Raw genomic sequence first — 25,784 nt, 5'->3', positions numbered from 1 at the left:
TGATTTGTGGATGTTGAACTGTCCTTGTTTCCAGGGAATAAATCCCACTTGGTCATTCTATATGATCTTTTTAATGTATTATTGAATTCAGTGTGCTAATATTTTGTTGAGAATTTTAACATCTATGTTCATCAGGGATATTGGCCTGTAATTTCTTTCCTTATCTGGTTTTGGTGTCAAGATTGATGGCCTTTTAAAATCTTTCTGAAAGTATTCCCTCCCCTTCTATTTCTTGGATGAGTTTAGGAAGGAATGGTATTATTTCTTCTTTAAAAGTGGGTAAAATCCACCAGTGAAGGCATCTGGTCCTGGACTTTTGTTTGAATCAGTAATTAAAAACCCCTCCCAACACTCTCCTTCGGGGAAATCAGTCTGTTCACATTTTCTATTGCATTGACTTTGTATTAGTAGGTTGTATGTTTCTAGGAATTTACCCATTTTTCCCCCAGGTTGTCCAGTTTGTTGGCTTGTAGTTGTTCATAGTTGTCTCTTAGGATCCTTTGCATTTCTTTCATGTCAGTTATAAGATCTTCTCTTATCTTTTTCTTGGTGAGTCTGTCTAAAGGTTGTCAGTTTTCTCTTTTTAAAGAACCAGCTCTTACCTTCATTCATCTTGTCTTTTTAGTATCCATAGCATTTATTCTGCTGTAATCACTGATTACTTCTTGCTACTAACTTTGGGCTTTGTTTATGCTTTTTCTAATTTTTTGAGGAGTAAAGTTAGGGGTTTTTTTAAATTGACTTTTCTTTTTTTCTTTTATTAACAATTTTTTTAATGTTTTATTTATTTCTGAGAGAGAGAGAGAGAGACAGCATGAGCAGGGGAGGGTCAGAGAGAGAGAGAGAGACACAGAATCTGAAACAGGCTCCAGGCTCTGAGCTAGCTGTCCGCACAGAGCCCAATGCAGGGCTCGAACCCATGAACCATGAGATCGTGACCTGAGCCGAAGTCAGATGCTTAACCGATTGAGCTACCCAGGCGCCCCTCGACTTTCTTTTCTTGAGGTAGGCATTTGTCTCTCAGAGCTGCTTTTGGTGTGTCCCACAGACTTGGGTACCTTCACTTCCATTTTCACTTGTCTCAAGGCATTCCTGTTTTGATTTCTTTTATCCACTGGTTCAGTAGCTTGTTGTTTAATTTCCACATGTTTGTTAATTTTCTAGTTTTCCTTATGTAATTAGTTTCTAGTTTTATACCATTACGGTTGGAAAAGGTGCTTGATATGATGTCAAGCCTCTTAAATTTATTAAGACTTGTTTCGTGGCCTAACATGTGATCTTTAAAAATATTCCATGTGTAATGAAAAATAATGCTTATTCTGTTGCTTTTGGATGGGATATTCTGTAAATATCTATTAAGCCCATCTGGTCTAATGTGTCACTTAAGCCCGAATTCATTAAAGTTGCAGGATCAAAAATCAATGCACAAAAATATGTGGTATTTCTATACACTAATAATGAACTATCAGAAAAAGAAATTAAGAAAACAACCCCATTTACAAATGCATCCAAAAGAATAAAGTGCCTAGGAATATGTTTTACATATATAGCTTAAAGTCCTGTGTATTGAAAACTATGACATTAATGAAAGAAATTGAAGATACAGATACAGGGAAAGATACTATGTGATCATGGGTTGGAAGAATTAATATAGTTAAAATATCCACACTACCCATACCAATCTACAGATTCAGTACATTCCCTATTAAAATTCCAGTGGCATTTTTCACAGAGCTAGAACAAAAAACATCTATAATTTTTGTGGAACTGTAAAAGATACTGAATAGCCAAAGCCATCTTGAGAAAGAGCAAAGCTGGAGGCATCATGCTCCCTGATTTCAAACTGTATTGTAAAGCTATAGTAGTTAAAGCAATAAGTTATTGACATTCAAACAGACACATAGATCAGTGAAACAGAATAGAGAGCCGGAAGTTAACCACTTGTATATGGTCAATTAGTTTATGAGAGAGGAGTCAGGAATGTGCAATGGGGAAAAGACACTCTCTTCAGTAAATGGTGTTGGAGAACTGGACAGCCACATGCAAAAAATAAAGCTGGATCGCTCACTCAAAATATATTCAAGACTTGAACGTAAGACCTGAAACCGTAAAACTAGAAGAAAATATAGGGGGTAAGCTCCTTGACATAGGTCTTGGTGATGGGTTTGTTTGTTTTTTGGTTTGTTTTTTTGTTTTTGACTCTGACAGCAAAAGCTAAAGCAACAAAAATGGAAACACACAGTGGGACTGCATCACACTAAAAATAGCAAATGAAACCACCAATAAAAAGGTAACCTAAGAGTGGGGAAAAAAACAAGTGCAAATTGTAGATCTGATAAGGGGCTGTTATTTAAAAAATATGAAGAACTTGTGCCACTCAATAGCAAAACAAAAACTTAAACAATACAGTTAAAAATGGACAGAAAATCTGAAGAGACATTTTTCAATAGAAGACCTACAGATGGCCAACAGGTACATGAAAGATGTTCTCTGTCATTACTCATCGGGGAAATGCAAAGGAAACTTCAATGAGATATTCCCTTACACCTGTTATTATGAGTGTTATCAAAAGGCTAGAATTAACAAATATTGGTGAGGATATGGAGAAAAGGGAACCCTTATTCACTGTTGGTGGAAATGTAAATTGGTGCAGCTGTGTAAAACCCAGGTGGCAAAGCATTTCTGGCTAAGGGAACGGTAGGTGCACAGGCCCTGAGAGTGGAATGGAATTGGTGTGTTTGAGAAACAGGAAGAAGGCCATTTGTGGCTAGAGACCAGTAAGCGATGAGGGTATGCAATTTCTCACTGAAGTGAGAGAGGAAATAGATTTTGAGAGTTATACGTATACGAAAGCCAAAGTACGATTTGACTTTTTTTTCCCTTAAGAGTTTTGTGTGTACGTCCTTCCGCACTTTCTAGAAAGAAATGTCAAATCTGAGCTGCTCTACTTTCCAGAACCCATTTTTAACTTTACTTGTAGACTGTTTTCATTCCTTAAGGCTGAGAAGGATTGTGTGTCCCAGGCCCCTAACTGGCTATTATTTACCACAGTGGGGGAGGGGGTCGAACCCTGGGAAGAACCTTAACGCACATTTTTGTATAGGAAGGTGGTAGCTCTTTTTTCTTTCTTTCTTTTTTTTTTTAAATATTTTTATTTATTTCTAGGAGAGAGAGAGAGAGAGAGAGAGACAGCGTGAGCAGGGAAGGATCAGAGAGAGAGGGAGACACAGACTCTGAAATAGGCTCCAGGCTCTAAGCTGGCAGTCAGCACAGAGCCCGATGCAGGGCTCGAACCCACGAACCGCGAGATCATGACCTAAGCAAAAGTCGGACGCTTAACCGACTAAGCCACCCAGGCGCCCCCTGAAGGTGGTAGCTCTTGGAACTTGACTGTGATAGTGGTGGGAGTGACGGCAGTGCCCACTTGCTTACAGTGCTTATGATGTGCCAGGCACGCTCCTGAGATCATTTCGTACATTGATTCATTTTACTCTTACCCTGGGAAGTAGGTGCCCTTTTTATCCCCATTTAACAGATGTGGAAATTGAGACACAGAGAGTGAGCAATTTGCTCAAGGTCACATAGAAAGTCAAGCTTGTTCAACGTCACAAACAAGTAGCTGAGCTGGAATTCAACCCCTGATTTATATGTACCTGCTTGAAATAAAGCAAAACTTTCTCTAAGTCATTGGTGATTCATTTCCTTGTGTCTCAGGTAAAGTTAATGATTACAAAGTATAGTGGGATCTAGTCCTTAATTTTTTTCTTTATGGAAAATATCCTCCTTCAAACACTCTTAGTACATAAAAACTTTTTTCAGTGAAACTTTTATTTTTTTTAATGTACATTTATTTTTGAGAGAGAGCACAAGCAGTGGCGAGAGAGACAGAGACAGAGAATCCGAGGCAGGCTCCAGGCTCTAAGCTGTAAGCGCAGAGCCCGAGGCAGGGATCAAACTCACTAACTATGAGATCATGACCTGAGCTGAAGTCAGTCACTTAACCGACTGAGCTTCGCAGGTGCCCCACATAAAACCTTTTTTTAGGTATTTAACAAAGCTTTTTAAAGAAGAAAGTGAGACTGTGGACTTTTGTCTAGTTACCTTGTTCTTTTTAATATGATAAGACACTTGTCAGGATTTAGAGTCCTTGCATCCTATAATGTTTAAATTTTTAGGAGGGCATACATGGCTGGGATCCAACATATTGAGCGTCCTTAAGAGCTTAAACATACCCTCCATCCCCAAGCAGTTCTAAGAAACCAAATGCATTAAGGGTCTGTTGGATTTTAAATTATCTCGAGATCTTAGTTAACCACTTATACTTTATTATGAACAGTTTTCTGAGTCCAAACTATAGTTTAAGATTAATAGTTCATATTTGTTGTTCATGCACTCAACTATATACCACATTTTATTTAAGATGCAATGGCAAGAGATAAAATATTTCTATCAGTAAATATTTAGAGATCCAGCTATCCAAAGTGTAAACTTTCCTAAATGTATTTGACCCGAAGTACTGTACAGTATGCAGTACTGGACTATAACACCAGTGCTTAATGTTTATATGTCTTAGTGATACTAATCTATTTTTTAAAATTAGAACTCAATAGCCTTGTCTGTTTATTAATTCTTCTTGACATCCACTGACGCAGACATGTATGGAAGGGCAATGTAGAATGAAGTAGGGTTTTTCGGTTTGTTACATGTTTTTTGCACTTATGTTTAGTAACGACTATCATGTGTTAGATTTACCTTTTAGTCAAAATCATTTACAAATTACATGGTCAGACTTTACAATCATTTCCTTTAGAAGGGAGCTCTGAGTGAATGACCAGATTCGTGTGAACAGATAAAAGTGGTCAGCTTTCCGCCAAGTGGAGAGGATCTTTCATGGGCCTCCCCATACCCATCATCCATCTTCAACAATTACTAACTTGTGGCCATGTTTGCTTCATATATACTCTTCCCCACTGGATTATTGTGAAGCAAATAGCAGATATCATGTCATTTTCATCCACAAATAAGGAAAACCATATTTAACATGTATTCTCAAGTCTTTGTTTCATGTGGTTGCATTTAGTATTAGAGTGATATACTTAAGCTTCTTCTGTTGAAAAAATGCTGGAGGGCCTTGTTTGGCAAGCACGATTTACAGCCGATGCCTGAAGAAGATGTGAAAACAGATGGAATTCTTCTGTGTGGGGGATGTTGTGATCAACCCTGCTGCCGTCTTTCTTTGTGCTTTCCTAGATGGAAACATTGAATCATCTTTGATGCTTCCTTGTTTTTCTTCTCCCGTTTCTGATAGGTCTTCAAACCTGTGGATTTTTTTTCATTCTTTAAATGTCTCCTTAATTCACCTTTAACTCTGTTTATCCACTGCTGCTGTCTTCCTTCACTATTTTAAGTCCCTTAAACTCTTTGCTCTGATGGATTTTCTTGGCCACTGCCACGCATCTCTAGGACCGCTCTTCCTAGCTCCCACTGTATCCCTTGCGGGATCCGTACTGTCTATTCCACCCCATTTAAATTCCTTTTCCTGATACTCAGCTTCTTCCATATAAGCTGACCTGGCCATAACCTCAATTTTTTTTTAAATTTATTTTTTATTTCTTTATTTACCAACATAAACTTTTTGGGCTGCTCTCCCGAATACCTGTGGTACATGCCAGGCCATGCTCATTCCTACCTGTCCACCTGGATGTACATTCTGCTCTATAAATCTGTCCTCTGTCATTTTTGATCGATGGCCTACCTTTGACTAAAAGTCTAGCTTGCGTTCTTCCTCTTCAGTCAAGCCATTCTTGATGACTCTAGACCTGTACTGATCTTTCCCTTTCAGAATTTACGTGAGGGTGACTACTTGATGCTGTGAAAATGGACTCTTTAGTTGCCCTTTTTCTTACATTATTCTAGTTTTCTTATGGATTTTTGTTTCTAAACTGGATAGATCTCTTCTTCAAACAGGGAGTTTTCAAAACTGTATTGGCCAGTGGTATGTAATTCCCATGTATCTGTTGATTAAAACTGTTAAATGTGATGTGTACATGTGCTATTTTAAAAAACTGCCTCGTTTAATTATAATACATATTCCTCTGCCTTTTTTTGAGGATGCTTTTACCCTTCTTCCTGTTGTATTTGCTGTGATTCATTGTGCCAGTCAATGTGCCTTTAGGGTTTTGTTTTTTGTTTTTTGTTTGTTTTTTTTTTTAGCATTCATTCATTCATAGAGCAAGAAAGCGCACACAGGCGTGAGAGGGTGAGAGAATCCCAAGCAGGCTCCATGCTGTCAGCTCAGAACCTGATGTGGGGCTCGATCCCACAAAATGTGAGATCCTGACCTGAGCCAAAATCAAGAGTCAGACACTAAACTGACTGAGCCACCCAGGGGCCCTGCCTTTAGCTTCTAGTAATGAACCAGGAGGGAGCAGCCATTGGCACACTTCTCTCACCTTCCTCACCTTCACGGCACTGCCTCCTCTACAGAGCAGTGGGCCCGTGCTTAGGCGTGTTTGATGCTTAGTGGGCCTCCTGAGTGTCCGCTTCTGCACTGAATTCTGCTTTTTCAGGGAGCAGGAAAGGAGAAGCTCTGAGGTTAAATAAGCCCTTTTCAAAAGACTTTTGAAAAGAGTAGTATTATTGGGGCACCTGGGTGACTCAATCGGTTAAGGGTCCAACTTCAGCTCAGGTCATGATCTCATGGTTCATGAGTTCAGACATCAGGCTTCGTGCTGACAGCTCAGAGCCTGGAGCCAGCTTCGGATTGTGTCTCCCTCTGTCTCTCTGCCCCTCCCCCGCTTTCTTGTGCGCGCTCTCTAAAAATAAACAAACATTAAAAATTAAATAGATTAACATTTAAAAAATTTAAAAGAGTAGGTGTATTAAATGACCAAAATGCTTTATGTTTCTTACACAGTAACGTGTATTTATAAGTAGGGGAAGGAGAGGAAATGAAAAGTAAGGATGGCTGTACAGAGAGCTGGATAGAAAAACAGCAAATGCGAAGTGAGAATGTTAAAAAAAAAAAAAAATACAAAGAATAGAGTGAGTGGTAAGAGCAGTTTCAGGTCGGGAGAGGAAGCCTGAGGAGGATGGCCATTGGATTATGAGAAAGGAAAGGAAAAAGGAGACAAAAGTTTAAAAAGAAAAACTGGAGGCAGAGGCCTGATGTTGAAAGGGAAAAGAATGTAACTATTCTCTCTGTCAGGGACCTCAGGGACTGAGGTGTTAGATAAATGCTACTACCTTTCTTGTTTAAAGGAGGAGAAGATTAGGAGGAAAAAAGTAATAACTTTTAAGAGATTGTTACAGAAGTGACTCTTGATTTAAAAAAAAAAAAAGACTATAGGGGTGCCTGGGTGGCTTAGTCGGTTAAGCATCCGACTTTCGCTTAGGTCATGATCTCGCGGTTCGTGGGTTTGGGCCCCGCGTCGGGCTCTGTGCTGACTGCCAGCTCAGAGCCTGGAGCCTGTTTCAGTCTGTGACTCCCTCTCTCTCTGACCCTCCCCTGTTCACGCTGTCTCTCTCTCTCTCTCTCCTAGAAATAAATAAAAAACATTAAAAAAAAAAAGACTATATTATTAAAGATCTTAACTTGTTACTGTTGGTGATTTTGTCTGTTTATTCTGCATTGCCTGCTGGTGTGCTATCCCATTTGCAAGTTAGTCTGTGCAGCCATGATCAAACACCTCAACCGGCTCTCATAACCATCTCCACCAGGTCTCAAAGGACCAAAAATAAGTTTTTAGTTGTGTAACCACTTCATCTGTTGGACGATGTTGTTCCCAATATGATAGCTATTAGCCACCTGTGGCCTTCTAAATTTAAATTAATTGTAATTCAAAGAATTTAAAAATTCAGTTTCTTGGTCTCAATAGCCACATTTTTTTTATTTTTTAATTTTGTAAAAATGTTTATTTATTTATTTTTCTTAAATAGTTTATTGTCAAGTTGGTTTCCGTATAACACCGAGTGCTCATCCCCACAAGTGCCCCCCTCCATGCCCATCACCCCCTGCCCCTCTCTCCCACCCCCATCAGCCCTCAGTTTGTTCTCAGCATTCAAGAGTCTCTCATGGTTTGCCTCCTCCCTCCCCCTCCCTTTTCCTCCCTTCTTCTCCCCCACGGTCCTCCGTTAGCTTCCTCCTAATCTACCTATATGTGCAAACGTATGGCATCTGTCCATCTCTGCCTGACCTATTTTATAACACCCTCTAGTTCCATCCACGTTGCTACACATGGCCAGATTTCCTTCTTTCTCATTGCCATGTAGTATTCCATTGTATAGATAAACCACATCTTCTTGATCCATTTATCAGTTGATGGACACTTAGCTTCTTTCCATGTTTTGGCTATTGTTGAGAGTGCAGCTGTGAACATTGGGGTCCATGTGCCCCTATGCATCAGCACTCCTGTATCCCTTGGGTAAATTCCTAGTAGTGCTATTGCTGGGTCATAGGGGAGTTCTATTGTTAATTTTTTGAGGAACCTCCACACTGTTTTCCGGAGGGGCTGCACCAGTTTACATTCCCACCAACAGTGTAGGAAGGTGCCCGTTTCTCCACATCCTTGCCAGCATCTGGGGTCCTCTGGTTTGTTCATTTTAGCCGCTCTGACCGGCGTGAGATGGTATCTCACTGTGGTTTTGATTTGCATTTCCCCAATGATGAATGATGCTGAACATCGTTTCATGTGTCTGTTGGCCATCTGGATGTCCTCTTTGGAGAAGTGTCTGTTCATGTCTTCTGCCCATTTCTTCACTGGCTTATTTGTTTTTCGAGTGTGGAGTTTGATGAGTTCCTTAGAGATTTTGGATACTAGCCCTTTATCTGATATGTCATTTGCAACTATCTTTTCCTATTCCATCAGTTGCCTGTTAGTTTTATTGATTGTTTCCTTTGTCAATAGCCACATTTCAAGTTTCCATCCAGTGGCCACATGTGAACAGAGGTTATCAATATGGATGTCGAACGTTTCCATCATCACCTAGAATTCTCTCAGACAAATCCAGACTGTACGCCTTACAAGTAGAACTTTGAGTTTTTAAATATGATCTGAAATAGATAAATATTTTGCTTTCATGATTAGAATAAAATTTTCATATGTTGAGTATACAGTTTGCAGTGACAATAGGGAAAGAGCAAATATACTTATAAATTGATGCATCCCTGTTGAAAAATGTTAATGAGTATTTCAAGTCGTGGTCTTTTCTGGGTAGCTTTCTTCAATTATTGAGAGTCCCCAAATGGAATCTGCATACACATGTATACCCCCAGGCTTCCTTTGCTTCCAAATGATAAGGCTTTCAGGCACATAAAACACAAAATCTGTGTATCTGTTTTATTTTGTAATGAATTTAAAAGGCCTCTATGCAAAAACAAAAAAAACAAAAAACAAAAAAACCCAACAACAACAAAAAGCTTTTTATTTCATGACCAGTGTCTCTTGAATTATGTTTTCTGAGATTTTACATATTCTATACGATAGTGTTCATCTGTTTCGTCTAATGATAAATTTTACCCATGGGCTTGTGACTCTAAGGCTCTCCCTTAAAATAGTGCGTCATAATCTACGGAGGAAGCCCAGGGAGTCATCATTTCTGTCTTGTTCCCTGGTGGTTCTCACAAGACAAGTTTGCTGAGCACCATTTGACCGTGGATTCACCAAAGATTAACTTTGGTGGGTTTGTGATCACTGGCGGGTACTAGATTTGCTTCACCTGAATAGACTCTGCACTTGGCTGCCAGTCAAATATATTTACACTGTCTGGGTCATCTGAATACTGACATGATATTGTAAAATAGGTGGAAGACATTATGAAATTAGTAATGAAACACTGTTTTTCTATCTGCACATTATTATGCATTTATTAAGTCACAGGAAACATTCTTACTTGATGGAATTATTCAGCCATCAAAAGTAAATTACTAAATAGATATATGCTTGTAGAACAAACATATGTCAGCTCTCTTAAATAATTGAGGATCTTCCCAAGATTGAAGTTGCCCACAGTGGAGTAATTTAGTTTTGTTTATGTTTGTGGAAGCAAATACTAATTTTTCTAAGAATTAATGACTATAGTTTCCTATTTTGGTAAGGTCACATCCAGTTTGTTTTACTCTTTCTTTTAAATAAAGTACTCAAGTGTTGTTTACTTAAAATCCAGTCTTGGAAACCTTTTACTTAAAGTTTTTTTTAAGCAATCTCTACATCCCCCAATGTGGGGCTTGAACTCATGACACCAAGTTCACCAGCTGCATGTTCTTCCCACTAAGCAGGCTGGCGGCCCTCAAAATCTTTAAAAATAAAGTATAACAGTTTTTGCATGAAAATAAAGTATTGTGTCATTGTTCGGTATAATTTTTTTTTTCTTTCCTGGTAGGATGCAGAACAAGGTTGTTTCTGTTAATGATATCTTTGCTCTAGTGGAAATAGAGTAACTTGAGTTGATCATGTGAGGCATATAACTTATAGGGGCACGAAGGACTGGTTAGGGCATAGGATATCCTGGGTTGAGCCCCATTTCTGCCATATCTTAGGTATGTTACCTAGAGCAAAATCAGGTTTTTGAAATTGAGCCTTAGCTGCTAAATATGATAGTGGTGGTTTACGATTTAGTGGTCCTCAGTGAGACCATAACACTAGGTTCATCTGTTGAATATCATAGCTTTTAAATGGTTCCTTTTTATGTTCTTGATGATGTTAATAAAGATGCCACCCCCTTTTTCCCAGATAAACAGTTCATTTGAATATAAGTATGTACCCACACTCCCTCTTCAATTCCTCCCTTTTGATTTAAGAACTGAAAAATTGCCAAAAAGCTTTTAGGTTTCTACTTTTTTTCTATTTTACAGTTGGTCCCATTTTTATTTATTTAAAAAAGTTTTTAAATGTTTTTATTTATTTTTGAAGGAGAGAGAGACAGAGCATGAGGGCGGGAGAGGCAGAGAGAGAGGGAGACACAGAATATGAAGCAGGCTCCAGGCTCTGAACTGTCAGCACAGATGTGGGGCTTGAACTCACGAACTATGAGGTCATAACCTGAGCCTAAGTCAGAAGCTTAGCTGACTGAGCCACCCAGGCACCTCTGGTTCCCATTTTTATTACACAGTGATCATGGAGCATTATTTATGCTGTTTTTTCTTATTTGGAATTTAAGTAACCCTTTCTTTTTGGCCTAGATATATAGCTAATTTTTGTGAATTTTGTGTGGACAGTGGAGAAGATGTATATTCAGATCACAGCATTTGATATACTTCACTTAATTGTACCTTACTAGTTATTTTTTTTCGTGTCCTTTATCTTCTTGGATTGAGAAAGGCAATTAAGATCCTTCTAGTACTGATGAATGACCCTGGCTACTTTTTGTTTTCACTTAAAGAGTGTGTCTTTGCCCATTTTCAGTCTTCTGGAGTTCCTTTACTTTAGATACAGTATTTATAGCACACGGTGGGGTAATTTATTAGAGATGGAAAGGGAAACAAGTCTAGATAAATGACATCAAAAAAGATTTTAAGGAAGACATGATGCTTGAGTTAATTCTTCATGTAAGGAAAGAGAGACCTTGGTGTATGAGGTAGCAGGGAGGGAGGGAGACACAAAGGAGGCAGCTAGCAGAGAGGGGGCAGGGAGACTGGGGAGGTGGGAGGGAAGGAGGGAGACGGGCTGGGAGGAAGAAGGTGGGTTGGGAGGGAGGGAGGCAGGTGGCTGAGTGGTCCCGTGAGAGGGCGCTTCAGGCAGAGATGAGCAGAGGCTTTGATGTGAGAGGCAGTCAGTCCTAGTGTTTCCATATATGTGTTTGGTAAGTTGAGGCTTTTCTACTAGTAGAATTTTCAAGAAACTCAATGGGAATGAAATTTTGTGGATTTAAAATGTTTCAAGATGATGTATTTGTTTCCTTTAAACTTGATACAGTGTAACTGGATATGCTTTCATATCCTAAGGACTTTATTGGGATCATTTCAATTCCTCAAGTATACCGAATGTTTCTGTAGAGAAGTCTGAGCCTAGTGAGATCTCCCCCCATCCCCAGTTTAAGAATACAATTGGACTTTTATCTATAAGTACCAGCAGTTTTAATTAGACTTGACTCAATATCTGTGTGTATTGGTTTTTCTCAGCATTTGTGTGCCCTCTCAATCCATAGGCTTAAGTCTCCCTCTAGATCTGGAAAATTGGTCTTTGATTTGTTCTGTGTTCTCCTCAGGAAAGTAGTTCTACATGTGCGATTTTTTTAAATCTTCCATTTCCCATTTTGTTTTAATCTCTAATTTTGTTGTTAATTTCCGTTTATTTTTGCTCATTCCTCAATTTTATCTAATGTGTTGATTACTCAGTGATGCTTACTCAGCCTCAAACAACTTACTGTTGAGATTTAATTTCCTTGGTGAACTCTTTAGGCTCCTAATTCGTCTTTCTCATAATTCATCATTGTCATCATTCTCTCTTTTCTGAGCCCTTGTATCTCTTCTTGGAATGTGTCTTCCTTCTTCATTAAGTTCTTTTGAGTCACGGTGGTATTTCCGGTCATGAGTTTTACTCACTTGGTGGCAGTATTTTTCTGGTGACTCTCCCTCTTCTGTTTCTCCTGTTTACTTCTCTCGTCCCTTCCTGCTTCCCTCCTGTTTTCCCCCCTCTTTCCCCCTTTTTCCTGTAACTTCTTGGTCCAGTTCTTTTTTTTCCTGATTTTCGAATAAACTGATTCTGAACCGGTTTATGTGGGAGCTGGGAGGGCAAGGGTAAGCAGAGACTCCTCCTCGGGCATGGTGAAGCGCTCCAGAATGACACTGACCTTGACTCACCGCTGCTAGCCAAGGGGGCAGCCAGAAAGCTGGTCATGGTTCCATTTTTTCAATTTTCTCCACCTGATCTCAGTGACAGTGTTTTCTTTCTACACTGATTTTATATCTGAATCTTTAGCCAAAGACCTCTTCTCAGTATCTTTCCATCCCCCCATTTGAGTTCACTTCCTCTGGTGGCATTTTCACACACACTGTGATTGGGTGACACATTTTCCCTGGTTTTATCTTTCTTTTTTTCATTCCGTTGTTTCGGAATGGAGAGAGAACAGATACTTCTTTACTGTCTTACAGCACTCATCTGTAAAATTTTTTTTTTCTCTTAATCTTTCAGTAAATTTGTTTGAGCTAACAAATGCTTCTGGAAAGTCCTATTTAGGATTTGGCTTCTTGGCTCTTTCCATTACTCCTTTCATGTCTTGGTGATGTTTCTTCTGGTTGTTAATTACTTTCCTTGAGCACCAGATTTCACTGTTGGGGGCGGTGGAGGGTGGGGGCTTCCTAGATGGGTTAAGGATGAACAATCTTCATGATACTGTGAAGATTGTTTGAGGGCACATGTTGGTATTGCATTTATTAGCTATCTTGTAGAGATCAGTATTTCCATCTCCGTTCCTTTCTCTGGGCTATATTATACTTCCTTGTGCACTCATGAGGTTGCACATCCTATGAATTATTAAAACAAGTTGAATACATCTTTTAAAAAGAATGGGAGTAACTTTTATTTACCTGCTATCCTGTCTGCAGGCCCTTGTTCCTTGTTTCCTATTATTGAGTTCTACTTAGTGTTGTTTTTTATGTTCCAAGGAGCAAAGATGGGGGGACGGGAAATGCACGCTTCTACACTTTGGTGGGGAAGGAGAAGAGTTATTTTAGTTTCTAACGAATACAGAAAGTTATTTTCACACCCTGGAGCCAGAAAAGGAAAGAGAGAGAGGAAAAAAAGAAGGAAACCCTGCCAGTCGGTGAAAACAACAGCATGTGCTGCCAACGCAGTATTTATAATTGTTTCAAATTTACAAACCCAACAATGAAACACATTTTGCATAATGAAATATTTATTTTTATCCATCGTGCTTGCAAGCTGCTCTCCATTCATCATGTTTACAAACAGCAGCGGCAACCTTTCTTTCACAGGAGCCAAATGCAATTTCCAGCTGTTGAAATTAATTCTTTTTAAAGTCCTATGAAAAACTGTCCTCCAACAGCGAATCTCCGTATTTTTATTTTTGCTCTTTTTTTTGCATTTCCATTGACTTCTGTTTTTATTTTCACTCATTAATAAGAGTGTTTTCGGTGGTGCTTGCTCTTTGAGATAGAACTAGAATAAAAGGCTTTCTTCTCTTTGCATAATTTACTGTGTCATTCACCGGGTTGATCAAATTATAATTTGGCACCCTTTTCATCTCATGATTTAAAAAAATAATGAAGCCATAAAGGCACCCATAAGCTCTCGAACAAAGATAAGCTGGTGATAATATTATGTTTTTAATTTTTTTTAATGTTTAAAACATTTTTGAGAGAGAGAGAAACAGGAGATTAGGGAAGGAGGGGCAGAGAGAGAGAGAGAGAGGGAGACACAAAATCCAAAGCAGGCTCCAGGCTCTGAACTATCAGCAAAGAGCCCAACACGGGACATGGACTCACGGACCCTGATATCACGAACTGAGCCAGAGTTGAGCACATAACCGACTGAGCCATCCAGCTGCCCCGATCTACATGTTTCATTTCTAAGTGGAGCCCTCAAATACATAATGTCAAATGATGAAAGCAAATTTGAGAACACAAAAATTAAAAACGATACATGTCACATAATATTACACATGGCTTATTGATGCAAATGCATGCTCTGAGAAAGTTGAAACACAAACATCCAGACCTATATCCAGAATAATGGTGAGGGGCATGGAAGTAGGTTGGTGTCTAGGGAGTATAAACTCCCCTCGTTTTTTAGCTAACAAAGTGCTGGGTGGAAACAATTGGCAGTTCTCGGGGGAGGCGACAGAGGTGTTCTCTTAGTCTTTACTGAATTTTAAATTGTTCTCGATTTATAAGATACCATCTTATAATCAAAGGATTTCCTTCATCTGTAGTATACTTACAGTTTTTGAAAGTAAAGATTTGGAAATAAAAAGGCTAGGGATGTTTTTCTTGGTACACTTCATATGAATTATTCCAACCCTTTGCCGAAAAGGGGGAAACAGGTGGAGAAGTGTCCTTTTGATGTACAAACGTGCATTCTGTAACTGAGCTTTGTTCTATATTTCAGGCTAGAATTTTAATCCAGATCCCTATAGGAAAATACCTAATAAATTCAGTGCCCCTCAGGACCTTCTGTAGCCTCTTGAGTTAAAGTAGAAAATACTTTATGAAATCTAGAATAGCCTGAGCCATTCAAAGATGTTTTGGCTGTGGTGCAGTTCGGTTCTACAGGCACCTAACAAGTGCCTGTGTGCGTGAGGTACTGTATCGGGCTGGAGGGTGGCTAGGAAGTAGTACTCCTAAAAGTCCCTTGTTTCCTTTAGACTTTGTAGGATATTGAAGCAGTTGGGAATGTCTGCCAGTTGCTCAAGACAGGAAACTAAAGGTCATCTCTGGTTCCTTTTGTGCTGCCCTCCGTACCCAGTGTCTCAGCCCACAGTCACTTCCACTTCCCGAATATATACTGAGGCCCATTCATTTCATCCTGCCTTAAGTGCTGCCTTCCTGGTCTAAGCCACCATCTTCATTCCTAACTAATTCCATCTTCCACTTGTGTCTCTCTCTAACCTGCTCCCAGCATAGAATGATCTTTCCTAGGTAAGTTAGAATAGAAAACCCTCACACTTAGAACCCTTAGTGACTTCCCTTTATGCTTAAACTCTGGTGTGTACCACGACCTGCTTAATGTGGTCTTTGACTACCTCTCAACTTGATCTCATAACCGCCATTCCTGTATCTGACTAAAGGCCAACGCAGCTGGCCTTTGTTTAATTACTTTAAAAATAAGCCTTTTCATATCTGATAAATCATGCTTTAAATCTTAAGATGAATTTCTCTCCCACAGTGCTCTGAGCTAGCTTACGAACTAAGAAATGTGATAGTTAATAGAGCACTCACCCACCTACTGGAAGCACTTTCTTCTTTGCGCTTTGTCCCACATGGTGGTGACTTTTGGCCTAAGGAGTTTTGGGGTAGACACTTCTTTCTTTTAACCTGAACACATGGATTCCTCTTCTTCCACCTTTTTCTAGAAGCTCTATCCCTAATTCTTCTCTCTTTTTTCTACTCATAGACTTCAAATAGCTCTCCTATGTCTACTTCTTTTTCCCCCTAAGCAGGAAGGAGAATTAGCTTATAATTGTTTGTGCTCACTTAGAAAAAGAGCATAGTCAAGCAAGAAGATTATATTGTGAAATTCTTACATTATTTGGTAGTAATAATGTGTAATTATGTCTCCATTTCTAATTATTTTGAATTAATGCCCAATTACTGAAGTTAACCTATTATTACCACTTAGATTTAATGATAATTGTTCAAGAGAATAGATTTGTTTGCTAGAAACTCTCATAAAATAAATAGTGTTCAAATATTTTTATAAAGGCCTCAGAGGTACTGGTAACAGTATAGACATTAACTGTAGGCTTTTTTCTTTATCTACAAAATACGGTAAATCTTTCACTTGTGTCACAAACATCTGATTTTGGTAGACCTCACTTGTGTTACATTCAACAATGAATCTATGGTTTGAAATGTGTCTTGTATATCAGCTATGAGGTCTCTTTGCAGGGATTCATAAGAAAGAGGCGAGGGAAGAAATTCTGGTACCAGAGAAACGGGCAGAGGATACACATTGGTTCCAAATCTCTGCCTTTTAGTATGTTACATATTTGTATCAACAAAGTGATTTTTATTTAAAGACTTTTATTTTTGCTACGTGGACCAGCTCCCACTGTTTCTTTCCTATTTCAACGCTTCTGGGCATTTTATTATTTTCACTCCTTCACACGGATTTGCCACATCTCCTTATTTTGTCCCTGCCTTCTTACCAATCTTTGCATATTAGGAAGTGAATGGAGCTGACCCAAGTTGTCGCTCTTCATGCTCACCACCCATGGTGAGATCTGTGCATTGGTTGTTCTTATTTGACTTGGGAGATGTGAGCTACCCGGCAGTTCCCAGAAGACTGTCAAAAGGACCTGACTTCAACTTTTGTGACTAGTGGAAATAATTTAGGAATAGGGACTCAAATGAGTATGAAGCACAAATAGGGCATGGGATCATCATTAAAGGATTACCCAGAATATCACAAATACCCAATATGTGTAGAGATCATGTGAGAGATCTTATTGAAGTTTCAAAATTCTAAAATAGAGATTAAGATGGTAGGTAGGTTTGCATCTGGAATAGATAAGAAGGCAGTGGATTGAGTTTGGATATAAGTTGTTTTGTTAATTCACCTGACTTTAGTAACCAGGTAGAATGTAGTTTCTGGGTGAGCGTCTTGCTTGCATTTTTATTTTATTTGTTGATAGTCATGCTTTTAATTTGGAAGTTTAGAGAATAGTGGTAAATAATTTGCTTTATAGCTGGATCTTGTGGGATCATGGGCAGCCTGCTGAAATGTAAGTGGTCCTTTGGTTAAGTTTGCCCTGGCAGGGATATTTGGCATTGTCTACAGGTAACTTCGGTCATCACAACTTGGGGGTGCTCTTGGCAGTTAGTGTGTAGAGGCGAAGGATGCTGGTAAACATTCTACAAGGTGCTGAACGACCCCCTCGCACCAGAAGCCCAGAATGTGATGGTGCCAATGTTGAACAGGTGTTGTGCTGTGTTACAGCAACACCATCAAGGGTCTATTGTTTGTTTTCTTAGTCACCACAGATTGAGCATGCGTGTTTTCTACTTTGTCCCTAAAGAATGGCCAACCTTTAGTAAAAATGTAACAACTGAGAATGTATTCAGTCTTGTTTTTTTTTTTTTTACAAATAGTTTATTGTCAAATTAGTTTCCACATAACACTCAGTGCTCATCCCCACAAGTGTCCTCCTCCATCCATGCCCATCTCCCCCTCCCCCCCACATCCATTAGTCCTCAGTTTTTGTCAGCATTCAAGAGTCTCTCATGGTTTGCCTCTCTCCCTTTCCCCCACCATTTCCGCCCTTCTTCTCCCCTTTGTTCCTCCGTAAAGTTCCTCCTAATCCTCCTATACGTGCAAACATATGGTATTTGTCCTTCTCTGCCTGACTTATTTCGCTCAGCATAACACCCTCAAGGTCCATCCATGTTGCTACACATGGCCAGATTTCATTGTTTCTCATTGCCATGTAGTATTCCATGGTATAGATAAACCACATCTTCTTGATCCATTCATCTGTTGATGGACACTTAGGCTCTTTCCATGTTTTCAGTCTTGTTTTTTTAACAAGTCACATTTAGACAAACGTGCCTCTGCTAGCTTCACATGTGTGAGACCATCTTTTTCTGTGCTCCTTCGCACTTTGTGGTTTTTACACATCATGATGGTACTTTAGGATAAGCAGACAGTTTGATATTTGGCTATTTTTAAATTTTTGTTTTTGTTTTAGTAATGGACTATTTGGTATCACTCCACGTTAAAGAGGTATCTGATTTTAGACTTTATAAATTGTATCAAGGATAACTGAATGGCATACTGCAGCTCCATGCTGTATAACCAGGAGGGGAGGGGATCGAAGGTGGCAGAGAGAATTTCCACCGCAACACTTACCTATTGGTAATAAAAATCTTAATTATGTGGCATGAACCCAGGTCATTAGGGTTAGTACAGCACTGTGCATATAGATGCTAATACAAGCACTTGCTTTTTATTTGAAATAAGGAAAATTCCATGCTACTGCCTTGACAAAAATTTACAGAGTATGCCACTTACTGTTTGTAGGATATTACAAATAATGTGAGCCTTCTTAATAATTGCACATGAATATATTATAAAACCTTTTCTCTAAAACGGAGTCATCTAAACAGCAAATAATTATGCATTTCAGTATGTCTGTGAGCAAAGTAAATTGTTGCTATCTCTCTCAGAGAGTATATATTTCCCTGAAATCCTCTGAATTAAGGTGTTGCCACATGAAATCATGTCTTGATAGGAAAAGCATGCTCTTCTGGTTCTGTTAACCATGTGCGGAAACTGAATGCTTTGGATCATAATCAAGGCTGTGCTGGTGATAATCTGCCCATTATTAGTATATACTCTCAAAAGAAATATGCCTCTTCTCTTAAGGGCTTGGTCCATCACAGATTGGAGACCTAAAAAGTCATCTTCTCCAACTGATAGAGGGAAGATTCCGTGTCTTTGAAATAGAAGTTAGCACTTGTATTGGTTAGGGCTCTTGCTGTTTCAAGCGACAGAGAACCCAAACCACATTGACCTGAGGCCGAAAAGGGAGTTTAGAGTTCTTGTGATTGAAAAGGATTGTGCCTGGCCCTGGCTATGGTTGTGGGGCCCCGAAGATGCTCCTGCCCTTAGCTTCACCTTTACTATCCTGACTTCATTCTCTGTGTTGATTTGATACATCGTAGATGCAAGCTTCTGAGTCTGTCCCGTTCCAGGGCAGTAGAAAAGGGAACGTGGAAAGTCTTTTTCGGTGTCCTTAGTTTTGAATGGATTGAAGGAGATTGTAGCGGTATAGATTGAGCTGTATGTCAAATCTGGATTTGGGTATGGATTTAATGTCCCCTAAGGCTGAAAGTACAAAAATACATCTTTCACCTAACCCTGCCCTCTTTTGCAGAAGTACCATTGTAACCAGTATCTTGTGCTTAAAATTGTATTAATGTAAGAATCATTAACTATCATTAATATGTGCTTTTTTCCTGTTATCAGAGACGAATAATATATTTAACACCCCCCACTTAAGAAAGGTCTCCAAGGAAGATCCTATAACTTGCTTTTAAATAACAGAAGTATCTTAAACAGACATTCTGTTTTTTTATTTAGTGTTTAGGAAATACCAAAAGTGAATAATACCTAGAAAAGCTTAAAGGTAATAGTTCATTAAAGAAAAGTTTCCATGAATCCTTATACAGAATCTGTTTCTTACTAGGCTTCGTGATACGGTTGAGTTTTTAACACCGGCAGAGAATAACTACAGGTGAACTAGATGCTTTTAAGCAAGAGATATTTCTGGAAGAATTCATTGATTTACAGCTTCTTGGCTATTTAAGTATAACGTGTAAATTATTGCTAAGTATTGTCTCTAATGATAAAAATTGGTTAAAAACACTTATTTTCCATGCAAAATGGATTAAAGTTTTAAATGTAAAACCCCAAACTGTAAAACTTACAGAAGAAAACATAAGGACAAATGTCATGGCATTGGCTTTGGCAATGATTTCATGGATATGACCCTCAGAGCACAGGCACCAAAAGCAAAATGAGATGATTGGGATCCCATCAAACTAGAAAGCTTTTGAGCAGCAGAGACCACAACAGAGTGAAAACACAGCCTACAGAATGGGAGAAAATAATTTGCAAGCTACGTATCTTGTAAGAAAGCAAAACCCCCAAAATAACGCCAGCACCACCACCACCTCATAGATACACAGAGCAAATTGGTGGCTGCCAGAGGTGGCGGGAGTGAGATGGGAGAAATGGGTGACAGGGCCCCCCTTTACCCAAATAAGAAATCTTTAAAAAGGAAGACGATCTTGCAATATGTGAAAACCTGGATGAACCTGGAAGACGTTAAGCAAAGTGAAAGAAGCCAGCCACTGAGGAAAAGCACCACAGGGGTCCCTTGTATGAAGTAGCTAAAACGGTCAAGCACGTAGCCGAGAATAGGACAGTGAACAGTGGTTGCCGTGAGTTGGGCTGAGCGAAGGAGCAAATGAAGAGCTGTTATTCCAGGGATCTAAAGTTTCAGTTATGCAACACAATTAAGTTCTAGTGATCTGTTACATGACACTGCACCAATAGTTAATTTTATTGTATTGGGTACATAAGCTTTTAAGACGGTAGATCTCCTTTTTCCTGTTAAGTGTTCTTACCAGGATAAAAACAAACCAAAACAACACTCTTCCCTGCAGTACCTGGTAGTGAACCTTCTGCTGGCATAGTTGTATATGTGTTTATGTGGTTGTCAGAGATTATCATTTCCTTATTAATATGTATTTGTTAATGGACTGTTTGAGTCTCATCCAGAAGAGACCTACTTTCCCTGACATAGCTGGACTAACAGATATGGATGATAAAGCTGGCTGAAGAATAGAAGTGAGGGATGATGTGGTTTCCCCTGTCAGGCAGGAAAAGAATCCTGGCTTAAACCATTAGTATTGACAGATTAGATTGGTTTCATGTATGCAAAGGCTAATTGAATCTTTGGAGTACTAGGAATTAGCACCTGTGTTGGGAATAAACAGGATTTAGGTAATTGGAGTTATTTAGCTCCGTGGGGATACAGTAAGACTTCTTCTAAATAAGATTCTGGATCTTCTCTTTCTTCTAGATCATCTGTAGGCATCTTCAATTCAGTCCTGGCAAAGTCTGACCAAATACTTGATTCCTTCTAATAATGGGGTTAGATATGGAACTGTTATATTACTTAATGTGTATGCCCCCTTTTAGTTATTACTGCTGGTTTGTAAAAATTATAATTATATTATGATTCAAATTCTTTTGTGCAAATATTTTCAGTCTCATAGTATTTAATGTAAAGAGTGGGGAAAAAAATGTCTTCTCAATGGCATCATGCCCATTCCTCACAAATAATCACTGTGATGGAGTTTGGTCTGTGGAATACAGAGGTGACCTTGGGTTTGGATTAACGCCCTGGCAACACATGATCAGCTTTCTTCAGCCCTGAGTTTACTTAGCTTTAAGGAAGAGTACAAGACAGATACTAAAACTTGTTTGATAACAAGAGTAGTGAAGGCCCAGTCATGTCCTAGGAGTGACTTTGAAATGTCCCAGTCACTCCCGTGTTAGGGATGCAGATGGCCATGAAAGCCATCAGTTCTCCAGGCGGTTGATTCTATGCTAGTTGTTGGGAGTTTCCTCAGGGGTGTGTTAAGCATCCATCCTGCAGTGTCGGGGTGTCTTACTGATGCTGAGTACCGATTACTTGATAAACCTTCTTGCTAAGGTAACTTTTGCCAGACTCTTCGTTTTCTTGGATTTGTTATACTCCTCTACATTCTCTGAGTTGCTACTGCAAGGAAGATTAGGCCAAGGGCTATTTAAAGTTTTAAACAACAATATATCTTAGAAGAGAACACAAAGACATATAAGAGCTACTTTTTTTTTTTTGGTTCCTTGCTATGGTTATGATCTAGTTTACCACTATTCAACTGATGACCCGTTAAATTTGCCAGTAGTTTTTCATGATAACACAAAATATCACAATGAATATCCTTGTGTATATGCCCTTGTGAATTTTGACAGGTGTTCATATACGCTGCATGGAATTTCAGGATCAAAGGGATGCACATTTAAATTTTTATTAATCTGCCAGACTGTCCTTCAAAGTTAGTGTCCTCAACAGCATGTGAGAGAATGCTTCCCTATGCTACTTCCTCTGGTTCTGTTGTCTCTCTCTAGTCCCAGGAAAATTCTATGAATTTGGCAAAGTATATATCATAAATTTTGTTTTACATAAGAATCCTCAGGCTTGGGATTACATTGAAGTCAGAAGGCTAATAAGCGACTGATCTAGATTTAGTTGATAATCTGCTTTTTCAGCTGAAACTGCAAAATGCTTCTTTTATTTTACTTTTCTTCCATTTTAATACTTGGAACGAATTTAATAGCTTTCTGTGGAGAAAGTCAAATTATTTCTGTCCAATTTTATTCAACAGAAATCAATGAAATAGCCAATTAACCTCCGATGTTGAATGGAGTGCTTCATTTTCTTACAGTAACATTAACTTACATTATGCCACTTTTAAAAAAATGTCAGTTTAAGATGCATTTAACGTACTTACTGGTAGTACCAATATATAAAGATAATTTAATGATTTTACTGTACTTTAGTCTTTAGTTGTATATTAACCTAACGCATAGTATATAATTGCTCAATCATTGAAGTTACAGTATTTCACAAATATGCACAATTTCGGCTGCATACACCAGTGAAAATTTCACATTAAAAGATAACTCATAGACTAACTTGTATTTATTCAAGTTTGGAACAGTTTAAATGATGGAGTAAACAGGTTTTTGAGGCTGATTCATTATGACTTATAAAAATATATAAGAGTACCTTCTACTTCTGGGTCTTTTAGTTTGTTACTTTCATTAACAAGCATATTTGTAACTCATTTTTCCAAGTCTTGTCAGTGAATTTATGCCAACAATATTTATGCTTGAAATATTTTGGTTTTCAAATGCAATTTTATTTACATATGTGGAAAGTACTTCAAACCAGCTAAAACAGTTTATTACTAAAATTTTTAAAAGGTAGAATACATCTTTTTTTGGTCAAACTTTATTGAAAACAAAACAGTTTTAGGGGCCAGATGGGAACTTGTTTTTCCTTTCAGGTTGGATTCTACCCCTGCCTGCAACTTAAAGGTAATGAGAGAAAAGTCTATAGAATTTCTCAGGGTTATTTTAGCTCCCTTTGCCTTTTAAAACAGGAATAGGGGCGCCTGGTTGGCTCAGTTGGTTAGTTATCCAACTTTGGCTCAGGTCATGGTGTCGCGGTCTGTGAGTTCAAGCCTGTGTTGGTCTCTGTGCTGACAGCTCAGAGCCTGGAGCCTGCTTCCGATTCTGTGTCTCCCTCTCTCTCTGCCCCTCCTCCACTCTTGCTCTGTCTCTCTCCAAATACATACATACATATGAAAAAATTTTTAAACAGGAATAGACATGGACAAATTTGCTTTCTATGATCCAGATAGGTCTCTTTTCATCGACTGTTCTATCAATGTCAATGTGAATTTAGATGTAAGAAGTAACAGACAATAGAGAAAGTTTTGGGATTGTGAAAGTAACACTAATCTTCCCTGATCTAGAAGCAGTTGTACGGAGTTGTTCACTGAAATGTCCCTCTCCTTTCCTTGTCTTCCCATTACATTTTGTTGCTTTTATTATAGTTCACACAGAATCTATAATGCATCACGTGTATCTCCTTTGGTCTCTCTTCTTCCGCCAAATTGTGAGCCTGGGGTATTAGATCTGTTTGTTACTCACCTTATTATTCTGTTTAGGGCCTGGAACATAACAGGTATGAATGTTGAATTCAGCCGATCCTTGCCAAATACTATGCTGTGAAGTTGACAACTCATTCTGTTTGATAATCCTTAGCCACTGAAAAACTATTTCTTAGATTTTTATATTGGGTGAATCAATTTTTATATAAAAAGATTTAATATACATGTTAGTTTTCTTTACAGATAATTGTTTTATATACTCAGGGTAATTACTGATAGTTTACCATCTATTTATCAGTCGCTTCAATTTACCTATTCAGTTGTTCTATGCCGTGTTTTATATATGAGACCCATTTTAGCTTTTGAACTTTTAGGTTTTGAATTTAGAAAATGTGCAGAATATTCTGTGATCTTCTTGGAGTTATGTTTGTGGCTTGTTTGAATTTGGGTGTCGTTCCTCTAAGGAAATCTATATTTTTAGTAATTGATAAAATGAGAGGTCCCTCTCAAACATCTTTGTGAAAGCTTAGTTTTGTTATGGACTTTTTAAGGTAGTTTAGGCTTTTCTTTTTTAGGAGCCCAAGCATTTTAGACTTTTTATTCATGATGACACAAATGGAGGAGGAGTACCAGTGTTGATTGAATGCTTACTGTGTTTGGTATTCTGATGAACGATATAGAAAATTAAATTATTAATTGCTTAATAGCTGTATGCCACAGCTGGTATTACCCCCATCTACAGATGAAGCTGAAGCAAAACTGGAATATATTTTTGCCACTTGGCCTGTTTTATTTCTGATAAAACATGGAACACAGAAACTAGTCTCCTGTATCATGGATTAGTTAGGAAACACATGAGGACTTTCTTTCTGCCAATATGGCCAGTGAGGTGTCTTTTACAACATCCTCCTGCCTTTTAACACCTAGACATTTGGAGGTAAATGTAATAAACACCTTTGAACGTGAAGTTAAATTTGCAGCAAGGGAAGGGGATTTCGTAAGTGCCAGAAAATGACAAAACAGCTCCAGGAGTGTGTGTGTCTCCTGAGGGTGCTGGAGCCCAGCGCCTCTGCTGACTCCTGTGGCCCCAGTGACTTCGGTTTTAACAGCCACCTGGGGACAGGAGGCAGGCTTTGGGTTGTTCCGGGCGAGGAATCGCAGTCTCAGACATATCTGCACTCACTGTCCTCGCCCAGGGTGAAAAATCAAGTTTGATCTGACACCTTTTGGTAAAGGATATTTAAAAAAAAGAAGAAAAGAAGGGACACTGATGGTAAGATACTGAACATTTCTGGGGAAATTGGAAATGAGAGCAGTAACAACAAGAAAATAGTCATCTGTGGGCTAGGAGAACTTCACGGAACAACCGCTCGGCAGCTTCAAATCCTACAGTGAAAGCAAGACAGAAAATACAAGGCCCCTTTGGAGAGACAGCCGGCCTTGCTCGAGTATCTTCATGTTTCCCGAGTTTTAATTTTGTGCCACCTCATAATTTTTACTGTGTGCACACATTATCGAGACTGTTAGTCACTTTCTTAAAACAGACGTACGGCGTTAGGTTTATGATTTTATTTTTAAAAGAAAATTCTTCCATCACAACAAAATTGTGAAACCCACACCCGCCGTCAGTGGAACACGTCTGAAAAATTGAGTGAAGGAACGAGGTGAGAACTCTGTCCTGTTGTCTCCTCTTGGGCGTGAGGCCCATCTTTGCTTGTGAAGTTGGAAAATCAAGCCGAGAGAGAGAGAGAGAGAGAGAGAGAGACTGAAGACACTCTGTACACCCCCTCCCTTTTTATTTAACGGGAGGGATCGAAAACGATGCAGAGGAGAAACGCCGTGTCTGAGGTGGCTCCAAGAGGGCCGGCGCGGTGCAGGG

The 25,784-nt window shown here is 38.9% G+C and overlaps 1 protein-coding gene across 4 annotated transcripts in view; it reads left to right on the top strand.

Annotated features, from left to right (window-relative positions):
- TPK1 (thiamin pyrophosphokinase 1) overlaps nt 1-25,784 on the top strand; it is a 329,289-nt gene that overhangs the window by 101,989 nt on the left and 201,516 nt on the right. The gene's annotated exons all lie outside the window — the stretch shown is intronic.

Source organism: Crocuta crocuta, unplaced genomic scaffold (assembly GCF_008692635.1).
Source record: "Crocuta crocuta isolate KB4526 unplaced genomic scaffold, BGI_CrCroc_1.0 scaffold128, whole genome shotgun sequence".
NCBI lineage: Eukaryota > Metazoa > Chordata > Mammalia > Carnivora > Hyaenidae > Crocuta > Crocuta crocuta.
This window is presented reverse-complemented; position numbering and strand designations above follow the sequence as displayed.